The 26376-nt window shown below is 37.6% G+C and overlaps 1 long non-coding RNA gene across 1 annotated transcript in view; it reads right to left on the bottom strand.

Moving 5' to 3' along the window:
- Positions 1-9515: 9515 nt before the first annotated feature.
- LOC143549052 (uncharacterized) overlaps positions 9516-26376 on the bottom strand; it is a 39853-nt gene continuing 22992 nt past the window's right edge. The window contains exon 3 of the long non-coding RNA XR_013138068.1: positions 9516-9562. This is a non-coding gene — a long non-coding RNA (uncharacterized LOC143549052). The remainder of the gene's footprint in view (positions 9563-26376) is intronic.

The following is a 26376-nucleotide window of genomic DNA, read 5'->3' on the forward strand; positions in this document are numbered from 1 at the left end:
AATAATTGAAAAGAAAGTTAGAGCCATCATTTTCTTCAAGTAACACTCCTATGAAAATTGATTTGAAAAACCTTCCTTATTTTGTGTGTTTTATTATGATATTGTTTCAAAATTATGTTTCTCGCCTCGACTCGACCTAACCCAACTCGACCAAAAAAATTTGAACACCGAAAAAAATGGGACCTCATTGTCAAAAAAAATCCTGGGTCCATCACTGATCTTGACTGATATCAGGAATTAGACATACCATATAGGATGTATCCAAAACAGATGTAGTAATCGCTCTCCCGTGTATACCTTCTTCTTATATATTCAAAGTTCCATCCCATTAGTTCTGCATAGGCATGCTCATAACATATGCCACCTTTATTAGGGTGCTTAAGAAGTTAAGAGGAAATGTGTCCTCTTTTGTTGCTGCAAAATTTTTCCCTTTGAATTTCTCTAAATTTCCGAATTTGGTTATGTCACGAACAAGTTCAAAGGATGTAATATGACAAAATACATAAATCTTTTTCAGTTTCGTATTTGTATTTCACTTGAAAATCTATCTTAATTGTGTATTTAGACCAGATTAGTTTCCACTGAAGACGTACATAAGTTATCATTTTTCAGTAGTGACTTACAATTTTGCTTGCTTGCTACTGTTGGACAAGTTGCATATAATCTTCAGCTATCGTTGTAATCAAATTTCCATAGAATTTTTAAACGGAATTATATGAATTCTAAGCATTTCCGATTAAGCTATAAATCAAATTAAAAATTTAACATTTTAACGGCCCCTTGGACCGCAATCCGTTTGCAACACCTAGTTTTTACAGGTCTTATGATTTGATGAGTTAGCTAAGTTAAAGGTAACTAATTTAGCTACTGAACGAGCATAGTATTTTCTTTTTCAAATTATCAATTTAGCTCATTTAAAAAGGACTCAAGTACAATAAAAATGTATGTGAACGTGCAACAAGTTACGCCAAACCTCCTTTTAAAAATCGGTGTTGGGGTTAATAAAAGTTGTTTTAAAATGAAAAACATACGAAGTTAATATCAAGGATGTGGTGACATTTAATAAATACACATGATAATTATGTTGGGTTCGTAGGTCTTGTGTGGCACGGTTTATTATTTGAAGTTCAAAGTGCAGACGGGCGAAGTACGTTGGCCAGACCGAAGTCTGACCTAGTTTAGAACTTTAGATTTCTTGTTTAATTAATAAGATACAAACCTTAATTATATCTCTATATATGTAATGCTTTTGTACTTTTAATCATTGTCACTCAATAAAAAATACATAGTTGCCACCAATGGACGTATGTCAGTTTAGACCGAACCACGTTAAATCCTCGTGTTCGTTTATTGCTTTTGTGTTTGCTTCAGTTCGTGTGTGTGTTTAATCCTAACAAGTGGTATCTAGAGCTTAGGTTCGGGATCACACGAGAACACGCTGATCCGTCTCTTAGGCCGTCGCGTCACCGTTAGCAGTTGCTAGGGTTTCACCTTCACCATCGTTCTATTTTTGTTGGTGCAGTAGCGCAGCTGGACCGACCGTCGCCTGTCTGAGTTGCAGGTTCAATTCCGAAAGTCGTTTACGCATTACCACCGTGTACCTCCGATCGAGTAAAATATCAACAGTACCGCAGGTATTTTATTGTTTCTTGATTAGTTCATCGTTGTTGTTTTTTATGTAGTCTCCAAATTAGTTGCAGTTGTTGGATTGTTGAAGAAGGCAGGGTTGAGTAGGGTTTGTCAAAGAAGAACGAATGGAAATTTTCCTTTTCTTGCTGGTATTTGTTTTTTTACCGGAGAGACAGAAAGTAGATATATAATTATTATTATTATTATTATTATTATTATTATTATTATTATTTCTCTTGGAGTTCACACAAGGAAAAGGAAAAGAAGTCTAGTCATGCATCAAAAATAATTTTTTTTATTATTTGTTTGATGATTTTACAAAGGGGGAGTTCTTTCACCAAATTTTGATCATAGATCCATTTAAATAAAGTACGTGTCAAGAACGGTTGAATCAAGATCCTATTTTTTAAAAGAACCATCATTTATCAGAAGATTCGTTAAAGAAATAGTGAACCATTGCCAACCACGCTTGTCAGATTTTATCGATTAGTATTTAAGGTTTCAGTTTCTGATTATCAGTTCGTAATTCCGTTGCGTTTTATATAGGCTGATTGTTTTAACGGAGTTCAGTAGGCAGTCGTTAAGTTCATGCCATGCCATTGTTGTGCCTATCTCTGTTTTTATCCAGGTTTTCGTTTTATTCATTGTCATGGCCGAAGACGGAAAGGTTTTGATACAGAAGTTTGACGAACAAAAGTTTGGTTAGTGGAAGATGCAGATTGAGGCGCTACTTCGTCAGAAAGACATGGATGTAGTGCTTGAGAATGAAAAACCAAAAAAGATGTCAGATGAAGAATGGAAGAAGTCAGACATGAAAGCTAGGGCTTGTATTACATTTTCGTTGTCGGAAGATGTGGCGTTTAACATCATGAAAGAAACCACATCACGTGGTATGATCGATGGAGGCACTATCCAACATGTATGAGAAGCCTTCGATAACGAATAAGGTTTATCTTATCCGAGAGCTAGTGACAACCAGAATGAAAGAGAATGGGTCAATTACAACGTATATTAGTATTCTTAATTCGATCATGTCCCGCTTGCTGTCGGTCAACATTAAGTTTGATAATGAAATTCAGGGTCTATTGTTATGATCCTTTTTACCCGACAGCTGATTGCAAACAGTGACTGCGATTTGTAGTTCGTCTACAAAAATTACCTTTGCTGGGATTCGGGACCTGATTCTTGGAGAAATTTCCAGACGCAGAAGTTCAGGTGCACCATCAAGTAATATATTAGTCATAGAAGGTAGAGGTAGGGGAAAACAACGAGGCAGTGGGAGCAGGAAGGGAAGTCAGTCTAAGACTCGTAAAGATATAGAATGTTGGGGTTGTAAAGAGGACACTTCAGGAATTAGTGTCTGAATGATAAGAAAGATGTGAACGTTACTAGAAGACGACACAGATGACGGGGTCACTAGTGATGAGGCTTTGGTTTGCAGTTTTGAGAGTAACGTTGATGTTTGGGTGATGGATTCAGGTGCATCGTTTCATGCCACTCACTGTAGTGAAACAATGAAGAATCTAAAAGTTTGGGGATTTTGGAACGGTTCGACTAGCGAACGATGATATTTTAGAGTTTACGGGTATGGAAGATATTGATTTGATAATTTCAGCCGATACTTCTTGGACTTTGAAAGACGTGAGGGTTATTACAAGATTGAAGAAACATTTGATATCAGTTGAACAGTTGGATTATCAAGGTTACGATGTTAAATTTGGGAATGGGAAATGGAGAGTAGTTAAAGGGAATCTCGTGGTTTCTCGTGGCAAGAAAAGGGGGTTGTTATATATGGTCGAACATCACCGGAAGGTGTTGATCCAGTTTCGATGAAATACAAAGTCCGATTCACAAAATCTCGTGGTCAGAAGAAGGTTCGTTTTGCAAGAAACAAACCCAGAGCCAAAGTGAATGTAACATCCTACTTTTGGTTATCATAATAAAATAAATTTCGTCTATTTTATAGTGGGTCATTATCGGTTTAGATAAATAGAATATGAGTTGGGCTAGTGTTGGGTAAATGGATATGGGTTATGGACTTGGGTTGTGAAAGAAAGAAGGAAAAGACCATGGGCTTAAGCCCATGATCCATAATTATATAAACCATTAATACCCATTTAATCATTCATTTTTACACATATTCCATACACCACCAAAACACACACTTAAGATTTCTCTCTAGTTCTTCCTTATCCCTAGCCGAAATCAAGAAGGAAACCGAGCACCGACCTGAGGTAATGATAGTTTAATATTGTATGAGCTAAACAGTTAGATATAGTTGCGAAACGACGAGCCGACACCGTTTAACCGTTTAAATCACGAGATCCGGGTGGAATCGGGTACAAACCGAACCTATGATGAGCTTAGGGATCACCCTTCCGGTGAGTTCGCGTTTTTCCGACGGCTTTCCGGCAATGACGGCGCCGGAAAAGTGTACGAGGATAATGAATATGTCAGGGAATGTTCCCTGACATTATGACCTAACCCTAGTTCGCTATGGAAACTTAACGAATTGGAAGGTGATTTGTTAGTTGATTCGCATAAGGGAGCACAACGAACTAGCTCTGGTTCGTCTCTGATTCGTTAGGGGAAAAGGTTAACGAATTACCCTTGATTCGTTATGACCAGTTCGTTAAGAGAGATAACGAATTAGATGGACTGATTCGTTATATGGGCTGATTCGTTATGGAACTGATTCGTTAAGGAGTCCAGTTCGCTAAAGGTTCCAATTCGTTATATGAACTAGTTCGCTAAGATAAGTTAATTCGTTATGAACCAGTAACGAATTAGAAGTTTAGCGGAATGACAAGAACAGTCCCTGGACTTAGAAAAGAATGAATTAATTACAATTGAGCCCTTGAACTTTTTAAGTTAGTAAATTAATAATGATTCAAAATTCTAATGGAAAATGTGTTAAGACAGTTAATGGAAATAAAATGGCTCGACCCCAGCCAGGGGCTCTGCCCCTTGGACCCTGCTAGGGGCTGCCGCCCCTAGACCCCGCTGCCAGGGTCGCTGCCCCCGGACCCCGTTCGTTGAGGGTTATAATTAGACTAGAAACGCGAGATGAGTAGTGATAGTAATTGATGCATGTAATTATTATACAGTTAGCCGTGCCCAATTGAAGAAAGGAATAACAATTAACGGTGAATGTAACCGACTTCAGGTGAGTTTCTAGCCCCATTCCTTGTTATGTTTTCGGGACTGTGTGTATACTCGATGTGATTAGTTAATACACTTATCCTAAGTGATAAGTGTATGCCATATATGTATTATGTGAAATGTATGAATGGTTTCTTGTCGATACATGAACAATCTTCGGAATTGCATGTATTGCCAGGAAATGGTTGATGTTATATGTATGTTGTAAGATGAAGAATGAATGATGTATGTATGAAACTTACGATTATGTATATAGAAAAGTATGTTAAAAAGGTATGGAAGAAAGGGTACCAGACCCTAATAATATCCGAGGATGAAGGATACCGGACCCTAATAATATCCGAGGATGGAGGGCACCGGACCCTAATAATATCCGAGGATGGAGGGTACCAGACCCTAATAATATCCGAGGTATGTAGGGCGAATGCTCTTTATAACGTAAGGTTAGATATGTATGTGTATGAAAGATTGATGGACAGGTTAAGTGTGTAATGCGTACCTACGGGCACGTGTATGTGTTGTAAAGTAAGTTATCTGATTAACTAGAACTCACTCAGCGTAACTGACTTTTAGTATGCACGCAGGCAAATAGGTTGAGGCAGCTCGCGTGATTGAATACACATGGCATAGAATCGATGATACTGGCATCTCAAGAAAATGTTATGATGTTTTCAAAGACTATGTTTTATGTTTAAATAAATTTGAATGTTGTTAAGACAAGATTTGACAATTTTGTAATATGTTATGGTTGAAGTTATATTCCGCGTAAAGTTTTAATTAACTCTGATATTTAGAACTGTGTTTATGAGTAAATCCAACACCAAAGTAGGGATACCGGTAACGAGGCCTCACAGTGAAGATTCATGATGAACGAGCTTGAAATGTTAAATCAGTCGGAGGACATCATGACAGTGGGAGCACAGGTCGTGTTTCAGTCATAATCCAGGTCGACAGCGGATTAAAAAAACTAGTATTCCACCTGTAAAAGTCTCAACAGTGGATTACTTTCTCAATATGGAGAGTGTTAGTTATTAGGATATCTCAGGATCCGGTAGTTCATTACAATAGGAGCCGGTAGGGACAGAGAATGGGTCAGCGGCAGTTTTAGCCGTGACTGACTTGTTGGAGCTTCTGGGAGCTTCAACGGGCCTTCAGGTTAATTGATGAGAAGACGATCACAACTAAAAGATGTTTAATGTTTAGATTACAGAAGTAAAAGGCCAGACGAGAGTGCTCGGGGGCCTCCAAGTGAGAGATTGTTGGGTTCGTAAGCCTTGTGTGGCGCGATTTATTATTTGAAGTCCAAATGGCAGACATGTGTAGGGTGGCTAGACCGAACCCGACCCGGTTTGGTTTAGATTTCTTGTTTAACAAGATACAAACCCTAATTGTATCTCTATATATTTGATGTTTTGCACTTGTAATCATTGTCACTCAATAAAGAATACCTAGTTGTTACCCGTAGACGTAGGTCAATTTAGACAGAACCACGTTAAATCCCCGTGTTCATTTATTACTTTCGTGTTTGTATTCAGTTTATGTATGTGTTTAATCCTAACAAATTATACTATTCAACAAATAATTCGTTTACAACGTAATTGAAGTATTATTACCAATAGTAGACAACAACTAAAATAGAGTAATTTTACTTACACTAAATCAATTAAAGCAGACAATAACTATTACCTGCATTACTTCAATTTTTCATTAGTGTAACATTATTACACTATTTTAGTTGTAGAGTAAAACATATTAATAATTACTCTAGTTAAATTTTGTTATAAAACATTTATTATTTGCTAAATAGTGTATATCTTACTTACCAAAATTTCACTGTATCCTTTTTTCCTTTACTTACGACACTTTACACAAAACTTATTGTACGTGATGCCACCCATTTATATATGTGTGGGTGTGGGTGTGGGTGTGGGTGTGGGTGGTGTTAGGGGGTAACATGAACTAATGTCACACATGTATAGATTTATCTAACACAATTACCTGCTGTGACATATATATGAGCTTAATGAAATTTAGCAAAGATGGTGTGACATGAAATAATAACTTATCTGACAACGAAATCGAGGCTTCACTTAACACATTGATACCAAACTTATTGCAGCAGGAAGTAAAATTCTACATATCTATGTCATAGATTCTACACAATGGCAAAAATTAACAAGGTCAAAGCACATTTATAAGATTACCCCATAACAGGAAGGCCTAGATGAATGGGAATGCTATCCATTAAGGCAGTCTTGCACATATTTTCTAAGTGGACCGTTATATATTCTAGTAAGGATCATCTATTCTTGAGTAAGTAAGCTCGAATAAACTAATAAACTATAATCCAACATTACACCAATCATGTACCTCACACATGCTCAAAAAGATACAAATAAGCTATTATAAAGCAATTAAGCTAATTAAAAATAATTAACTATGTATAAATGTGCTTATCAAAACAAGTCCAGAATTATGTGTATTGATGACTTAAAAATTATCAACAACTAGAATTATGTGTATTAATACCTTTACAGTTAGTTGTGAATCTAAAAATTATTAACACACAGTCTACATGATCAATAAAAGAAATAACTTTCTTTGGGTGAAAAACTGAGGAAATCTAATGAAGTTGGAATGAAGTAATTGGTGTCCGCTTTCTTTTTTAGTCCACTATCGTCTTGTGTGTAATAGTAATGGGTGTGTTGTACCTATTATATAACAATCGATTATCCTAACACATAGTCCAAGCCCCTTTGGTTTCATAACCTTCACGTATTTGAAAACTACCGACACATTTGTCAGTCGTTGAGAAACATGTGATTTATAGTGAACTACATCAAACCTAGACATATATATTTTTTGTACACCTTAAAAATGCAATACAATATTTATAAAATCTGCTATGTAAATAAAATGTTAATAAACAAGTATATAAACTTTCAAAACAATGAAAATTTAAAAAAAGAAAATTATGTAATTGTACACAAGTAGAAGCAAGGATAATGTTATTAAATATAAAATAATTCTGTCACCCAGCTAAAGTTAAATATATTAATTTGGTATTATGTAAAGGAGTATGAACAGTATTTAATGCGGAGATATAAGTCAAAATGATATTTACTAGTTAACTAATTTTATGTACCAACCCGTGAGATGATTTTGACATATGTACATACAGCCAAAGTTGATTGGTCATATTGATGATAATATATTAACATATAATAAAAGGTGCAGTATTATTAACAAATTCATGTCGGCAAACGATCGGGCAATCCTACACCAAAAAAAAAAAAAAAAAAAAAAAAAAGAAGAACAGCACAAACCAATTGATTTGTCATATTGATGATAATATATTAACATATAATAATTGGTGTAGTAGTATTAACCGGTTACTAGCCCTAATCTCTCCTTTAAACAAACACAAACAAGCCATTAAAAACTTTAGTTACTTTGTACATATTTAGTCCTTCAGATTGTATGAGATGTTCAACTTTAGCCATAACTTCTGTAACAGGCTAATGAACTATTATCAAATGTCATTTCTTGAACTTATTAATCACCTGTTGACTTTGTCTAACCAAGCTCGTAACATCAACAATCTCCCCCTTTATGGCTTGGACACACAAAACTATTAATCACACAACCTGTAACACAGCTCCAAGAAAAAAGATCAAACTTAGATCCAGGAACCACTTTAGTTAGCATATCAATAGCATTTTTATCAGAATCCACCTTTTTCACTTCTACCTCTTTAGAGCTAATGACTTATCTAATAAAATGCAACCTAACACTAATGTGTTTGGTTCTTTCACGAAACACAAGATTTGTAGACAATTGCAAAGCTCCTTGGCTATCACAAAACACTATAGTCTTGTCCACTTTGAGCTTCAATTCTGCAACAAAGCCTTTTAGCCAAAATGCTTTCTTAATTGCCTCAGTTAGAGTAATATACTATGATTCACTAGTAGATAAAGCAACTATGTGTTGTAAGTTGGACTTCCAACTTACCAAATTACCATAAACCAAGAAAGCATAACTAGTCACATATATGCCCCTATCAAAATCTTTAGCAAAATCAGCATCTACATAACCTTTTTATCATTGCTTCCGATCTTGGATTATTCCCAAAAACCAACATCGACTTCCATTCAAATACCTCATTATCCATTTGACTGCTTCCCAATGTATTAAACCAGGACATGACAAGAACCTATTGACCAAACTCACAGAATAACCAAGATCAGGCCTGGTACAAACCATAAGGTACGCCAAACTTCCTACTACATTTGCATGGCGGTTTTTCCATTTTTACCCTTTCTTAATTCATCTGTGTTAGGAGAATCACCCTTTGACAATTTAAAATGTGCACCCATAGGAGTAGTCACCGCCTTGCTTTGATTAATTGAAAACGTTGCAAGTATCTTCTTTAAATAAGATGCTCGTGACAACTTTAGGACATTATTCTCCTATCTCTTTTGATCTCCATTCCTAGTATTTTCTTTGCATCTCCTAGTTCCTTCATTTCAAATTACATGATAGCATGATGAAACATCTTCTAATGACTCATATATTAATTACACATGTTCATCATGTTCTTCACTACTACATCATCAGTTTTGAGTTTCTTTGTTTCCGTATCCTCCACCACCATCACCCTTGTGTCCTCCACGTCTGCTGCCATTGTGTCCTCCACGTCCACCCTCGTTGTACCCTCCACGTCCACCACCACCACCTTTGCCATGCCCTCCATCTCCACCACTGTTATTTCCTCCACGCCCGCCCAGTGGCGGAGCCAGGATTTTTTTCTTATGAGTTCGAATTTTTTTGGTGTTCGATTTTTTCAGGCGTCAAAGTTTTCGGGTTCGGATGGGTCGGGTCAGGTTCATCATTCAGCCAAATTAATAAAACAAAATATCACAACCATAACAAAGGTATATCATCAACATTAAAATAAAATATAAAGTTATATTAAATAAAACGGCTTATGTATTATAATTTCTCCATACGCGTTTTCATGTATTTAAAAAGAATCATAACATCTACGGTCGTGACTATAAGAAACAACTAATTTCAATATAGAAAATGCAAGCAGTATTTATATAATCACTACCCATCTGATTAGTTCGAGTACTTTTTTAAAACGATGATAGAGGAGATCAAAAGAAGTACATCCTCATGGATAAAAAAGGGGCGACGAGAAACTTGATTAGTCGAGTTTGTGTAAGTTTACATTCTAAAATAAATTGAAGTTTGATGCTGTATGTTCCCCCATTTCAAGCTTCTTGCTAGATAAATGAGTTTTTTTACTAATATTTAATTCGTTCAAAAAAATAAAAATAAATGTGGAAGAATGATGATGACCATTAAACAAATATGACGCTACACATATTATTATAACAAAAACAATATTTGTCTGGACATCTTTTTTGTGAGCACGCAGAAATGACAAGGCTCCTTAAATCATCTTCTTTTCCATTGGTGCCCTAAAATTAAATGACATATACTCAAAATGTCACAAAAATAACGATAGACTAGCTGAAGAAAATGACATCGTTGTCTATCTTTGAAATTCAAGTTTTTGTTTATTTTCACTTGCGAACGATGAAATGTTTTTGGAGATTTCGTGACACTGGGTTCGTTCGCCGAAAAAGAATGGGTTCGCTCGTTAAATCGTACCTATAAGTTATATATAAAACCGAAAATGGACTGGGTTCGGCCGAACCCGGTAACGTCTATGTGGCTCCGCCACTGCGTCCGCCCTCCTTGTACCATCCACGTCCACCACCACCGTAGTATCCATTGCAGTAGCTTTGTTGGGTCCTAGAGCGGCCCGACCCCTTCCGTTTTTTTGTTCAGTAGTGCATTTTTTATACATAGTGTAAATCTACGCCGAAATTTTGAGTCCGGCCCCCTCTCGCTTATGAGATATTTTACACATACTGAGTCCGGCCGCATCGATGCATATGTCCACCCTTCCCCGCTGGTTGTATCCTCCACATCCACCGTCTTTGTATCCTCCACGTCGGCCCTCGTTGTACCCTCCACGTCCACCGCCATTGTATCCTCCACGTCCGCCCTCATTGTAAATGGTTTTGAAAATATATTTAGTTTGACTAACGTATTATATATTTTTCAGAAAAGTTTTATAAAAAAAGTTAGAGAATATGCTTATTGCGTAGTCATATTATTTAAATAAAATTAATCACTCTTATTTAATAGCAAAGAGATGAAGAAAATGACAAAATATTGAATAGGAGAGCGATGCGAAAAAACCAACTTTACATATTAGAAAAAACCGCATATGACATTATTATATAATTTCACACTATAAATATGCATATATAACATAATGTCAAATAAAAAAACAATGTTCAACAAATTTAAATATATATTATACGGTATAATAAATTGCATATTACATAATATGAAAATCAAAACTTGTTAAAAAATTTATAAATCTCTAAATATAAGAAAAAACCGCATATGACATTATTGCTATATAATTTCAAGCTATAAATAAGCATACATAATCGTATTCTAAATTGAACACTTTGAGATGTTAATTAATTTCTCTAAACGTTACAGTATGTAAGGCATATTCAATTAAATTTTCATTTCACATTTCTGTCCTTCTGTAAAGGTTCTACAAACTTTAGGTGTGTGAACATGCCCAAAACATTTCTGTCCCAGCAGCTTGCCAACCCATCGTCGTCAGCAGCTTGCCCATACCGGCCCAACACTTTTAGAGGCCTAAAGCAAATCGTAAAAGATACAAACACATAAGCAATGCACTTTTTATAATTTTTGAATGAATGATGGATATTTGTTAAGTACTACCAGAAAAAAATGCTTTGACAAGTGTCCATTTGAATTTCAAGCTTTATGTTACATTTTTCTTTTTCAAAAGGTGAGCTTTATGTTACATGAATCAACAAAACTAAGCTTTACTTAAATCTTATACTCAAATGAAATAAAATTTTAGAAATTGCTGTCCAAAGAAAAATAAAAAAAATATAGAAGTTGAGTTATAATAGACTTATCAGATCCAAACAAAAAACAATTCATTGCTTTGTGTAAAAACATCATAAAACCAAACTACATATTTAATTTCTGAGATGAGATACAACCAATCAACAACTAATAAGTCAGTAAGAAATTGATTAACAATTAACAATCTGTTACAATACCTAGCTAGTGTTCTATCCTACAATTAGGTCTTTTATCTTGCCAACCCATCCATGCAGACCCGACCCAAGCGCGTGATAAAGAAACATGACCCTTGCAGGTGAGGCAGGCCCATCGTCGTCCCAGCAGCTTGCCAACCCATCCGTCAAGACCCGACCCAAGCGAGTGATCAAGAAACCTGCACGCTACGCTACCGGTATGACCAGCGTAGGTGAGGCAGGCCCATCTTCATCCCAGCAGCTTGCCAACCCATCCATGCAGACCCGACCCAAGTGTGCGATCAAGAAACCTACATTTCATTAAAATATGAATTCATCAATAAATCATCTTAAAAATAAGTTTAACAACAATTACTTGATTAATTTTACAACAACAAATGAATGTACCTGGTTATGGATCTGAATCTGCAGTCAGTTCTATGAACAATCAACATGTTATATTCAATATCCTCACAGACTCTCAACAACCTTCAAAACACAAACAATTAAGATGGTCAGAATTAACACAACAACAATTACAATTATCAAATTCGAAGAAAACTATATAAAAACGGATTAAAGATGAAAGTTGCTTACATGAATCAGATATCTCATCGATTGATCTTAGTAAACAGATTAAAGAGGCACTTGCGGCACAGCGGCGATATAATGATTTGGAGATGGACAAAGATAACAAGAGGATGCGTCCTCTTTATATAGCAAAGAAACTAGGTTAAACATCAAAAGTTTCATTTTAACCCCTACAATTCTCTCTCTTTTCATATATTTAATTATTTAATAATAAAACAAGATATTATATGAGTTATCATATCAATTTGGGTTTACCAAGTGAACATGAAAACTAAATAGTACTACCAACATCTAGTTGATTTTAATTTACTTCGAACTCGAAAATCCTTTTAACATTGTACTTGTTTAAAGTATTGGAAAATCTAGTAAAGCGGTGTACGTATTTATGTTAATATAACATATACTCGTATTTAGGAGAGAATCTATGATAACGGGAAGAATCTGATTCTGATTGAGGTAAACATTCTATATGTCCAATGTGGGTATGCTTGTCACGCTAACTTTGCTTTGCATAATCCCGTTAAGGGATGATTAACTATGAGAAATTCCACCAAACTTTGTTTTTTAACTAGTAAATGGCAACACACGTAGAAAAGTTTGAACATGGCGGAACATTCCTTACTCCGGATTTATATTAGGTGTTCAGTTGTCTATATTAGAACATAGAGTGTGATTTATTATTAGAAAAACGTCTATTAATAACAACTGGCGGACAACTCATTTTAACAGTACACTAATAACATTAGATATTTTCACTAGTACAAAAAAGAGCATTAGACGCGGTTGATAGTTCTTTTTTGACGCGGTTTACCCCCAAAACCGCGTCTAAAAAGGTTTCTTAATATTCAGAGAAATCTGTTGTGTAAAAAAACCGCGTCTAAAGCTATATAACCGTGTCAAATAATATTGAGCCTTTTTTTAGCCACGGTTTTTATACGAACCGCGCCTAAAGCTCTTCTTTTTAATTAATAATAGCCACGGTTTTACAAAAACCGCGTCTAAAACTCTCATTTTTAATTAACAAAAAATACATTATATAGTAATTAAAACCTTAAATTTACTAACCATATCGTTATTAGGGAGAGTGCAAACTTAGAAGATGAAAAACCCAACAAGAAGTGAAGAAACAATTGTAAGTAATTTCATGCATGGCTTAACCTTTGTTTTGAGGTGTCAATCATGTTGGGATGTCGGGTTGAATAGGTGACCCGAGCCCCACACCCACACCCACACCCACACCCACACCCCCACCCCCACCCCACACCCACACCCACACCCACACCCACACCCACACAACCGTCCTTGTATTCAAAAATGCATAAAACTTATTAAATTGCTTTGTTTAAGGTTTTACATTGTCTAATAACTAAAACCCTAAATTTATTAAACATCCACCACCGATCACCACCGCCACCCACCACCAACGCCGCCTCCACCACCCACCACTACCAACATCGCTACGACCCACCACCGCCCCGCCATCACCGCTAACCGCCGCCGTCACCACACAACCTGCAACCGCCAACCACCGTCACTAACCACCGCCAACCACCATCACTGACCGCCTCCCACTCTCACAACTATCACCGCCACCATCGCCCACCACCACCACCCACTACATCTACCAGCGCTTACCGCTAATTTTATTTTATTCCTTCTTTTTTTTTGCCTACCTAACATTAATTAATTATTCATTCCATTCATAGTTTTTTATACAGTAACAAACAAGACAATGAAATTGTAATGATCCATTCCATTGCTTTGTCCATTCCATTCCTTCATCCATTCCATTATCTCGTCCATTCCAATACCCCATATCAATCATACCCAAATAAACAAATAAAACTATAAAATTGACGGAACTAAGAAAAATTTAAAGGGTTTAACAAATTGTATACTTATATTTTCGTCTTCAAAATTCAAAATTATGGATAGACTTTTAATGCTTTCAGATACATAAATTTTGAATTATACATTCCAAATTCAATAAAAATGAAATCTTAAAATTTGATGCTTCATCTGGTAGAAAGATATGTTTTATAAAATAAGTAGATAATAGAAATACTAAGTGAAATAAAGAGGTGGTGGACAGTTAGAAAAAAATGTAAAGGGCAGTAAACAATCGATTCACACGTAAATAGATCAAAGTTTTCAAACCTGGTTACTTACAATAAGGTCGATTCCCAAGTCATAGGAATGCCAGCGATTAGAAATGGTTATTTACAATAGGAATGATTCTCGAATCATGAGAATACACGAAACGGGTCTGAATTGAATTAACTACTATAAAATAACCATCAACCTAAATCTGTGTGTAGTGGGCGACATTGGGGTTTTTTTTGGCGATATTGGGCTACCACACCACCCCATGCGATTAGGTGGTGGTGGGGGGGGGGTTCAAAAAAGGGTAGTGCCACAGCTTGCTGACAGCTTACCTACTGTTTCGATGTAATCATTACGTTTCGGTGACATTTATACATGATATTTATATTGTTGGTATAATAGCAGCAGCAATAACAACACTAATAATAATATACATATTCTTTTTTTTTATAAAATAATTATTTGAGAATTCTAAAAAAATGTTACAAGACACGAACCCGTTTTTGGTATTTGACATGCATTATCTAACTATATAAATTCAAGGACACGGTTTCCATAACCGTTATCTAACGACATTGGTTTTTTTACTAGTCGTTTTCTCTCCATTGTTCCTTAGTGCTCTTCACGTGCTTTGTACTTTAATAATTTTATCTAACTTTTTTTTATTGTTATTCAAATAAGCATTTTATGGATCTTGTATTACATGTAGGGGTGAGCAAACATGTTAGACCTGTAATGCCCAAGCCGGACCGTTTAGTGTTATTCTCAGGATTCGAAACCGGTCTTATTGTAAATAACTGAGTTTCATCGGTTAGGGTCTCACAAATCTTACCCGACTTATGCTCACTCTCAATTACCCGAGTTTCTATTAACGTATTTTCTAATTTAAACTTCCTTGAGATATTCGTGTTTAAAATTCATAATTATGAATAGAGGTTTAATGATTTTAAAAATTGAAAACTTTATGCTATATTAAATATGATATTAATATTAATAAAAGATATACCCTGTTTGATGACGTATTCATCGTATGTTTACCTTGTATTTAGAAAACAAAGGAAAGGCACTAAAAATAAAATAAATACTACGTGAAATACAAAGCGGTAAGTTTCAAAAAAGAATAATTAAAGTGGCACTGAACATTATCACTCCAAATTCCAAAACCCTATCATTCAAGCAGTTTCCTTGATCTGTTTTGAGCCCTACAAAACCCCTACCAAATCATCATATTTAGAGCTATATTTTGTAGCAATTTTGAAGGACATCCATCTGGTATTATTTTCTGTTACAAAAAAGTACCAATTTTTGCTTTGCTCATTCTGATTATTAATTTGTTTTCCAATTTTGTTCAAAATTGTTGACGAGGTTTTTCTTTTTATCGATTCAGAAACGATTTCTCTGTTGTTGATTTATAAATAACTTTTTTTTATCAAGCGTGTAGGTACACTTTTGGCTTTTATATTCAACTAGGTATATACCGGCCGCGTTGCGGCGGTGCAGCAACGCGAATTCGTTTGGTATTCGTTAAATCTTTAAGTTCATTACAACATCGACACTAAATCAAAAGGATAAATCTGTAAACTTTCAATACAATATTGACACGCGTACAACTTATGATCAAAACGACACGAATTTGATCGGAATTGGTTACGTTCACTATGGTATCGACAATAAACCCTAAAAATAAATTAGTAAATACTCATTACAGTAACGCCACCCGTATAGCTTATGATACCAAAAATAACATTTAACACAACGTTTATTTGACCAGAAAAACCGGGCATTGTGGCGACAAGTTGACGCGAATTCGATCGGTATTGAATAGGTTCGCTATAAACTCATATAATAGTTTCATAAAATGGACATATTAAAAGAAAATAATAATAGTAATAAATAATATGAAACATAAAAGAAACAAAAAGCGAGATTTTTTAAAAATTGAATTCTGATCTCCAACATACAAAAGAAAGAAAAAATAGCAAAAATCTAACATCTTGTTAGAAGTTGGGTTCGAACATGCATTCCTGTCATATAAACACAATAACAAAGCCTTACCAACTACTAAAGTAACCATCAGACCACAAGACAGAATTGGTTTACTCATCAAAATACTTACATAAAAGCCAAAATAGCTAATTCCAAAATAAACCTTTATGGCACCGACATCCAACTTTTATCTATATATATATACAATTTGGATTTTGTTTAAATAGATATGAAGTAATTAAACTTTGCTTTCATATGTTTCTAGTCCTGTCAGTGGAGGAATTTTTTCAGTGGGTTTACTATTTTAAGATACCCCAATTTCATAGGACCAGACATAAAAGCGTCCGGGTTGGTTTAATTATTCAAGTCAGGCAAGGTTCATCACTTTATTGATGGAATAAGGACTAGTTGTCTTTCACTAGTGAAAAGTTGTCCATAACTTGTTGAAATGGGAGACATTCTTTGTCAGTTGTGGGTCGCGACAAGAAGGGATATGGATTCAGAAACTGACAAAGATGACATCGGTCAATAGGATGCAACAGTCAGAAAATGGTAAGTAAAAATATATATTTATTTCTATATATTAAATCTGTCGAATGCTTGAACATTTATATTTTACATATGCTTACTTTTATATATAGATTGTTGTTGAGAATAATATGAAACGTGATGGAACTAAGGTAATGGGCAATCTGATCCATTAATTGAAACTCTTGGAACTGAGCAAGGGGGCCGAACACAGGCGGTTTCATATTGTATAGGTATTGACGTTATATGAATATAAGTTTTTTATAAGTATTTGTATATATTAATTCATGTAATATTTGATGTTGAGTTTATAGGGAAAACACAAGTTCAAGGAGGGTATTTTAAAGATTGTTGGAAAAGGGTGGACAAGACCCTAGAGGTGAACGTGAGCCAGAAGATACAAAGTGTGCGCACAAGACCGACTTTTGATGGCTCCGGTCTGGGTGGCTCACATATTGTGCATTTATATATCGAGGTATTATACAAGTCATATAGTTTAAAGCTTATAGATATAAAAATATATTTGTTTATCAAAATGTTATATGGCTTTTTTTAATTAGTTTTTTCTTATTTTGTTAGTAAATAATTATTCTGTAAGCCTTTTTATTTGTAGGAATTATTGGTCTCTATTCGTTATTATTCCCAAAAAGGCACGAGTATATATTTTAGATTCTCTAATGATAACGGGAAAAAAGGATTAATCTAAATATCTTCTTTCAGAAGTAATTCGGTCTGCTCTTAGGGAAGTCAGTTTTACATGGACAATGGTGTCGGTATGATTTATATTTATTACTTGATTTATTTATGTGTTTTAAATAATAAACTGTTATTTATTGTAGTGTCAACAACAACCATCCAATTGGGAATGTGGTTTCATAGTGCTCAAATATATGTTTGATTTTGTGTATACTAATCAAAATAAATTTTCGAACCTTGTAAGTATTTCTTTTTATATTTTATAATTGTTTGATTTTCTTAAACGCTAACTTAATATATTTTATTTCTTTTTAAGATGGTGCACGACATGACGTTTATTACCGAAACAGAGATCGACAACTTACTTTAGAGCTTGATGCCGGGGTTTTCTTACGAAGTTTGGTATACTTGATTAGAAGTATTTGTAGTTTAGATTTATAATTTGTGTAATAGATTGACGGTCTCTATTGTAAACTTATGGATTTAATGCATTTTGGTCTAGTTATATTTTGAAGTTTATATTGTAAATTTTGGATTTAATGCATTTTGGTTAATTGTGTTATTTTGGTGGATCAATTTGATTGTTAAAATTGAGCGGTTTAAATAGATTTGGGAGGTTAAATTCTGGATTTGGCGCCATAATAGTAATTTATAAATGCTCATTTGACGCGGTTTGCGGATAGCTAAAAATATTTTGTTAGAAAGGTGAGTTGTTTATTTGCCGCGGTTTAGGAGGTATTTGATGCGGTTTAAAAGGGTGGCTAAAAATGATTCTTTGGAAATTAGAGTGGAGCATTTGATGCAGTTTTTGAAGCATTTGACGCGGTTTCTAAAACCGCGTCTAAAAGTAAGTATAGCTTTTGAGGCCCTATTTTTTAACGCGGTTAAAAACCGCGTCTAAAGCTCATTTCCACTGCATCTAAAGCTTGTTTTTCTACTAGTGGTTCTCAGTAATTTAACTTATAGAACAATTGAAATTCACTTGTGATTCTGATTCTGCAACTCTGTAAACACAATCATATCTAATTATAATTGATCTGAACTCAATTTATTAGCGTTAGTTTCTAGACCTAACTGTAGTTAGATCATGTACTGTCTTTACGCGACGATATGTCAGTTTGAGATTGAACTATTAATAAGTAAATAATAATAAAACGTATAAGTAGGGACCGATCTACATTTACTATTAAAACAAAAATATATTTTCACATGTGCATTAACTTCTAAGATAGAGAAGTTTTCAAAATAAATGGTTACAATCACTTACTGATTAATTGAGTAATAAATGCAATTAATTGTTTTCATTGTTATTTTTTTTAAATTTTAAGACTTTATTATTTTTTTGGATTTTGGGAAATTATTTATAAATGTTTGTATTGAAATGGTGGTTTAAATCACGAGGTTTAGATTTTATTGAATGTTTTAATAAAAATCATAATTGTGACATCATATTGTTATATACATAGTTGTAGGATTCTTATGTTGTGTACTTATATGTTTATAATTTTAATAAAAATAGTTTCTATAACTACAACTTATTAAAGCAATCTATAACTACAACTTATGATGTTATACTTGTGTAACAACATCTACCTTCTACATATATACTATTAAAGCAAACTATGTTTTCACATGTCTTTTAACTAAGTTATCTACATAGGATGTTAGACAATAAAATTTCTATGAATAAATTATTCACGCAATAAACATTTTAATTTTAAACATTTACTCCTAAGTTGGAGAAAGTTTCAAAATAAATGGTTATAATCACCATTTATTGAGTAATAAAGGCAATGAATGTTTTCATTGTTATTTTTTATATATGAGACTTTGTTTTATATATATATATATATATATATATACATTAGTTTTTTTGGATTTTGGGAAATTATTTATGAATGTTTGGGTTGGACTGGATGTGTAGATGTTTAATTGTATTGAAATGGTGGTTTAAGCCACGAGGTTTGGATCTTATTGTTCCTTTTGATAAAGCAAATGTTTTAATAAAAATTATAATCGTGACATCTCATTGTATATTCATATTTGTAGCATTTTTTATGTTATGTACTTGTATGTTTTATAATTTCAATAAAATAGTTTTTATAACACACAACTTATATTATAACATCTACCTTCTACTAGGGATGGCAATAGGTCGGGTTTGGGTCGGGTTTAGGTTTCCCAAACCCATACCCGGTTATGAAATTCCGTTCCAAACCAGTCGGGTTTTAATCGGGTAATTACCCGTCGGGTTTCGGGTTTTCCCATCGGGTTTCGGGTCTCTTATCGGGTTTTGATAAAAATACCCGTTGGGTATACCCGGCTCAAAACCCGCTAGGTTTGTACCGGGTTTTGACAAAATATAAATAATCGATTATAAAGATGATTACCATAATTGACATAAACAAGTTTTAACAAATAATATATTTGGAATATAGTATATATAATATAATAAGCTATATCGGGTACATCGGGTATATAATCGGGTAAATGGGTTTATATTATCGGGTAATCGGGTTGGGTAATCGGGTATATTAGAAATCCTAAACCCGTCCCAAACCCGCGAAAAATTTCAAAACCAATCCCAAACCCTAATGGTTCGGGTATTACCCGTCCCATTTAAGTCGGGTTTCGGGTTTTCCCATCGGGTTCGGGTTTCATTGCCATCCCTACCTTCTACCTATCTAACTACTATATTAAAGCAACACATGTTTCCACATGACCTTTTAACTATGTCATCCACATGGGATGCCAACTAATTGATTTCTATTTATACATATTCCATCTAATTAACTAATTTTTTAATTATCATTCCTTCAATGTAATAAACTTTTATGTTAAATGATGTAACAGTTAATGCATTTATTATTATTTAATACTAATTACCTCAATAAAACAATTATCACTTTCTTAAAATTTTACTATACTATTAAAACTAGGGGTGTTCAAAACCGGATATCCGAAAGTAGATTTCATTATCCAAATCCTAACTTTCAGATATCCGATCGGATAGTGATTCGGATATCGATCAGAAAGAAAATCTTGAAATAAAAAAAACAAAAGTGAGAAAGAAACCACACACAATCTTTTTTGTTCCAACAACCTAACAAGAAAATAACATCAAGATTTTCAATCCAAGCAAATAACAAACAAGCAAATACAATCCAAGCAAACAACATCAGGTTCAAATACAAACAAACAAGGGAATTTTGAACAATCCATTGTAGACGGAACAGTGAAAGCGGCGAACGGAGGTGGTCACCGGTGACGGAGTCGTGGAGGTTTCTTTTATTAATATTTATTTATTTTTTTCATATTAAGCGAGCCAAACAAAAGAAAGAACACACACGCTTAAACGACCAGATTTTCTTCATGTTCGTTCAATAAGAAAATGAACGTTGTAATGTTAATTTGTTAATATTCTAACCTAACATTTCACGAACATAAACAAGCACCTACCAAAAGTAAATGTATGCTCTACAATACAATTTGGGTAAAACCTACTAACATTACACAAACCATAAACAGGTATTACCAACGGGCTCCACGAAAGCATATTTTGTAAAATACTAGAAAACTGCAAATATTGGACTCAGGTTTGTTCAGTTTATATATTTTTATGATGAAATAGTAGAAGTATTTTTATAATAAATTTTCATATCTTAGACCCCGTTTGATTATGTGGTGAGGTTCTCAATACTCGTATTACCGTAATGTTATGGGATGAGTGTTATTAGGTGAAGAAACACTAACCGGACCCCAGACAGATTACTGGTAACCTGGGGGTTGGATAGCTGTTTCCCACGAGGGGTTAGACCCTTGGAAGATGGTTCTTCTGATAACCTGCAAAACAGACACCGTGAGCTCGTCACTGAGAAGGGGGGGGGGGGGGGTTCCTCCTTGTGACCACCCTCCGGCGTGAGAATCAGACTAGATTGCTCTTTAAATATAAAAGTATATTAAGAGATTGCTAGAGCAGATATCAGGTATATTATTATGATATAAGATAATGTAATGTGTTCAGATGATCATACCATTTGGGGTATTTATAGCCGAAGGTAGGTTTCCAAGGAGGTATGGCCGGCTGCAACAGTGTTCCTGTTCATCAACAGTAGCCTACGCACGTGCCCTGCTGGTAGTTGGTGGGTAGGCAGCGGCTGATAGTGACCAGGCCTGCTGTATACTATTCCCTTTCCACCAACTGCCGGCTACGCACGTGGTATGACAGTAGTTGGTGAGTAGGCAGCGGCTAATAGTGATACAGTACAGGAGCATGCTTCTCGCCATACTGTATCAGTGAGCTGTCGTATCTCTGATCAGATCTTTCGCCCATACCTCGTCAGGTACAGTAAAAGATCCTTCAGTATACAGACTGGCTTATTTGGGCGGGAGTATTCCCCCTCCCGCCTCTGTGCGGGATTGCTCCCGGCTTTGCTCATTCCTTCAGGTGACACTGAATGATCGAGAGCTAAGTGCCTTGTGCGTGCAGCCATGCTGCGCGGGTGGCCTTCCCTAATGGCTTGTATCTGAGGCTGCGGGGACAGGCGGAGTTCTTCACCATTGGGAGGCTTTTCCTGCGGGACCAGCTTGCGTACTGCGCGTAAGGACGTCACGTCTCTGAGCATGGTTGGTCCTGCGGATCCAGTTGGTCTCTGCGCAGACGTCCCTGTTTAAGGTGAGTCTTGCGGGTCCAACTGGGCTCTGCTGGGACCTACCTCTTCAAGTCCCCCCAGTCCAATGTTCTTCTCATGCGTGTTTAATAAAGTGAGGTGAACTTTTGGACTTAAGCAAAGGGTTTTGAAAAGGGTTTTGTAAGGTTTTCCATGGGGATTCTTTCCGCGGAAGTCCTTGTCACTTGCAGAAATGCCCGAGTTTCCTGCTTGGTCTTTGGGTATGATGCGGGTAGGTCTGTAACCTCCTCGCAAGTCAGGAGCATTGAGTCCCAGTTGTATGGATTTTCCATGAGGTTTTGGTAGTTTTGAACATAGTGATCAATTATGTTAAAACCACTAATTCCATTCTGGTGTTTCAAACAACGTAGTTCTCGACGTTCCTGCTATGCGGGGATGTTATTTCCGTTTCCGCAAGCATTGCCCAGAAGATCCTTCCTGGTTTCAATTCCCAGCGGAGCGCTAGGTATGTGAAGGGTTTTGCCTTAACACTGTACCAGCGCTCGTCTTACGGTTACTTTACTTCCAAGGTATTCCTGGCGTCAATTCCCTGCGGGTGCTAGGTATGTGAAGGGTTTTGCCTTTACACTGTACCCGCACCTGTCTTATAGTTACTTGGTAGCCGAGGAATATTTGGCTTCAATTCCCTGTGGGTGCTAGGTATGTGAAGGGTTTTGCCTTTACACTGTACCCGCATCCGTCTTATGGTTACTTGTTCGCCAAGGTTTACTTGGCTTCAATTCCCTGCGGGTGCTAGGTATGTGAAGGGTTTTGCCTTTACACTGTACCCGCATCCGTCTTACGGTTACTTGTTTGCCAAGGTTCGACTTCAATTCCCTGCGGGTGCTAGGTATGTGAAGGGTTTTGCCTTTACACTGTACCCGCATCCGTCTTACGGTTACTTGCTTGCCAAGGGGTAAGGGGTATTTTCCCGCTTACTTTTTAATATTTTCGAATTTTGAATTTTGAAATTCGAAGAGTTGGTGAAAGGATAAGAACAGTCCAAACCTCTGAAACGTCGTGCGACGGTTTCTTCTGACTGTGTCAGGACGTGCAGGAAGTTATGGTGACGTGACAGAACATGGTCATTCCAGTCGCTTTTTCAGGCGCGTCGGCGCGATTTTTCGGGCGCGTGGCCGCGAAATTACTGGCACGCGTCCTGTCAACAGCTGTTGCCAGCTTGCTTTTTGCCACGTGTCATAGTTTCATTGCACATTCGATTTCTCTCTCCTCCGCATTAAATTCACCGCATTAATTGCGATTACTATATAAAGGGGAAGAGGGTTTTTTGTAATCCACACTTTTCACTCTTCTCTTCATCTTTAAGGCGATTTCCGGCGAATACTCCTTCATTCAATCGAGCATTCTCTCGAAATCGTTCTCTTCTTCCTCTGCAAGATGTCTTCTCGTGATGCTGAAGCTATAGCTGACGACAGGGGTACTGCTGGCGAGTGCCAGTGTGCTCTGCCCGGCGATCAGTACCGGTATGTTGTCAGGAAGTTCATGCTCGATCATCTCGAGCCTGAGTTTCCTGAATCCCACCAGACCGTGTACGATGCCCCCAGAGGCAAGATCGGGGTTTATGCTGCATTTTTTGTCTATGGGAATCTTAGTTTCCCATTGACAAAATTTGTTTACCGTGTCCTTGAGAGGCACGGTGTTCATTTGACCGAGCTGCACCCCATGGCGATCGCCAAGATTCGCCATTTTGAGTGGGTGTGCCGGATTTTGGGCATCGAGCCCCATGTGGACCGCCTGATGACCTTCTATACCTGGAGGTGCATCCAGGGGTGGTACACCCTGACGACCCGTATTAAGGGTCTGAAGATTTGCGACACCGAGCGCAGTCTTCGCGCGTGGAAGCAGGAATTCTTCTACATTTCTGCCCGCGCCATCCCCCTTGCCATGAAGTTTAAAAATGGCCAAGCGATACCGAGCCTTCACGCCCCCAACTACCAGGAGGCGGAATGGTTTTCGAAGATATCCCGGGTCCAATCTCCGGTTTACCGGTTTGCGGAGTCCGGGATGGTCATGTTAGGGATGAGCCGGGTGTGGAAGGATGCGTCTCAGGTTCCCATCCTTCTCGAATATGGTTTGAACTCTATTCCCTATGGTATGTCTTGTCTTTCTTTTTGATACGAGTTTGTCTTCTAACTGTTTCTTTTCTTTCAGAGGGAAATGATTTGGAGTCGCTTCTGTACCCGCGGGAAACCGACGGTCCCGCGCGGATGGGTACTCGTGCTCTGGACGAGGGCGAGTTCCCCATCCTGGAGCAAACGGCGGATCGGTTCGTGGAGGTCTATCCGCTGGGCCACGAGATCCTGAGCCACCGGCGGCCAGGTAAGGCGATATTCTTTCCTCAATCCCTCAATGCTGTACCCGCTGCTGGAATTCCTGACCTGTCTTCTGAGGAATCCTCAGATGCTCCTCCGTTGGTGCGGAAGAAGAAGGTTGCTGCCGGCGGGAAGGAGAAGGCCTCCACAGCTGATCCGGTGGTTCTATCTGACTCGGATAGTGAAGAGGTGGCGGGGAACCCCGGTGGTGAGAAGACCACTACTCCGGAGGCTACGACCGTTACCTCCGGAGAACCAACGAAGACGACGGTGACCGGTACCAAGAGGCCGGCTCCATCGGGTTCCTCCCCGCCCGTCCGTACGTTCAGGCTCAAGAAAACCCGTAAGTACAATCATAATTTCTGTCTTTGTAGATTTCACTATAAATTTAACACTTTCTTTGTGCAGGCGTGGATGTTGACGCATTCCAGGGTGAAGCGCAGAGGAGTACCCTTCCGCCAATGACGGTAGGCTTGGTCAGCCTACCTGAGGCGTCGACCCAGGTGCCTGCACCTGCTTCCGCTGGTTCAGTTGCTCCCTCTGAGCAGACTGTTCCAGCCGAGATGACGTCACCGCCGGCCGTGAGTGCGATTTTTACTGCATCCTTCACAGAGCCGGCGGTTACTGCTGCTGCTGACTACGAGGCGGCGACCACGGCGGCGACCACAACGGCGACCACGGCGGCTGCCACCATGCCCGCGCCACCGGCACCGACGGCCGGACCATCAGGTACGCGCAGGGCTTCCCGCCGATCTTTGCCACCTTCCCGTCTGCCTGACCTGTTGGATGGATTTCCTTTAGGTTCAGGTGATGGGTTTGGCGGCTATCGGCCTGTCATTGACCCTACAGGTGCGTAGGGTTCCTTTCTTTTTCCCTTATGTTTTTTATCATCTTTTCCTTACTGCCTTTGTTTCTTTTGCAGTGTCGGATTCCAATGAAGTGTATGTTCCACGATGGAACATCCGCCGAGGAACAACCCTTCGCACACCTGTGGAGTGCGTGGACTGGGCTCGCCACGCTGCTCCTCATGGTGCGTTGGGGGAGGCCATGGTTAGCTACCAGGAGGGTAGGCTAACCAATGAGCTTCGGGTTCTCCTGGCCCGGATGCAGCCACGCGTCGAGCTGCTTTGTCGTGAAAATGACAAGTTAAAAGCAGCTCGCGCAAAGGAGGTATCTGAAACGCGGGCTCTTCGGGAGGAGAACCAACAGCTGGCGGCAGCTGCCGCCGACAAGGAGAAGGCCTTCAAGGCCCTCGAGGTTGAAGTTCAGGCGCGACTCGAGGCCCGCTCCAAGGCTGCCCAAGCTGTGAATGAACAGCTTCGGCTGGCCAGGGAGACTGCGCGAAACGCAACCGAGAGGGCTGCCAAGGCTGAAGCCGTTGCTGAGCCTTTGCGTGTGGAGAATGAGGAGCTCAAGGCCAAATTAGAGGCTCTCCAACGCGCTCATGATGCCTTGGCAATGGAAGATGCCAAGAAACTCCAGGAAATCTTGGACCAGAGGGGGGTGCTTGAC

Source organism: Bidens hawaiensis, unplaced genomic scaffold, assembly GCF_021521415.1.
Source record: "Bidens hawaiensis isolate Kalapana, Puna unplaced genomic scaffold, B.hawaiensis_p1.1 tig00015384_1, whole genome shotgun sequence".
NCBI classification, from domain to species: domain Eukaryota; kingdom Viridiplantae; phylum Streptophyta; class Magnoliopsida; order Asterales; family Asteraceae; genus Bidens; species Bidens hawaiensis.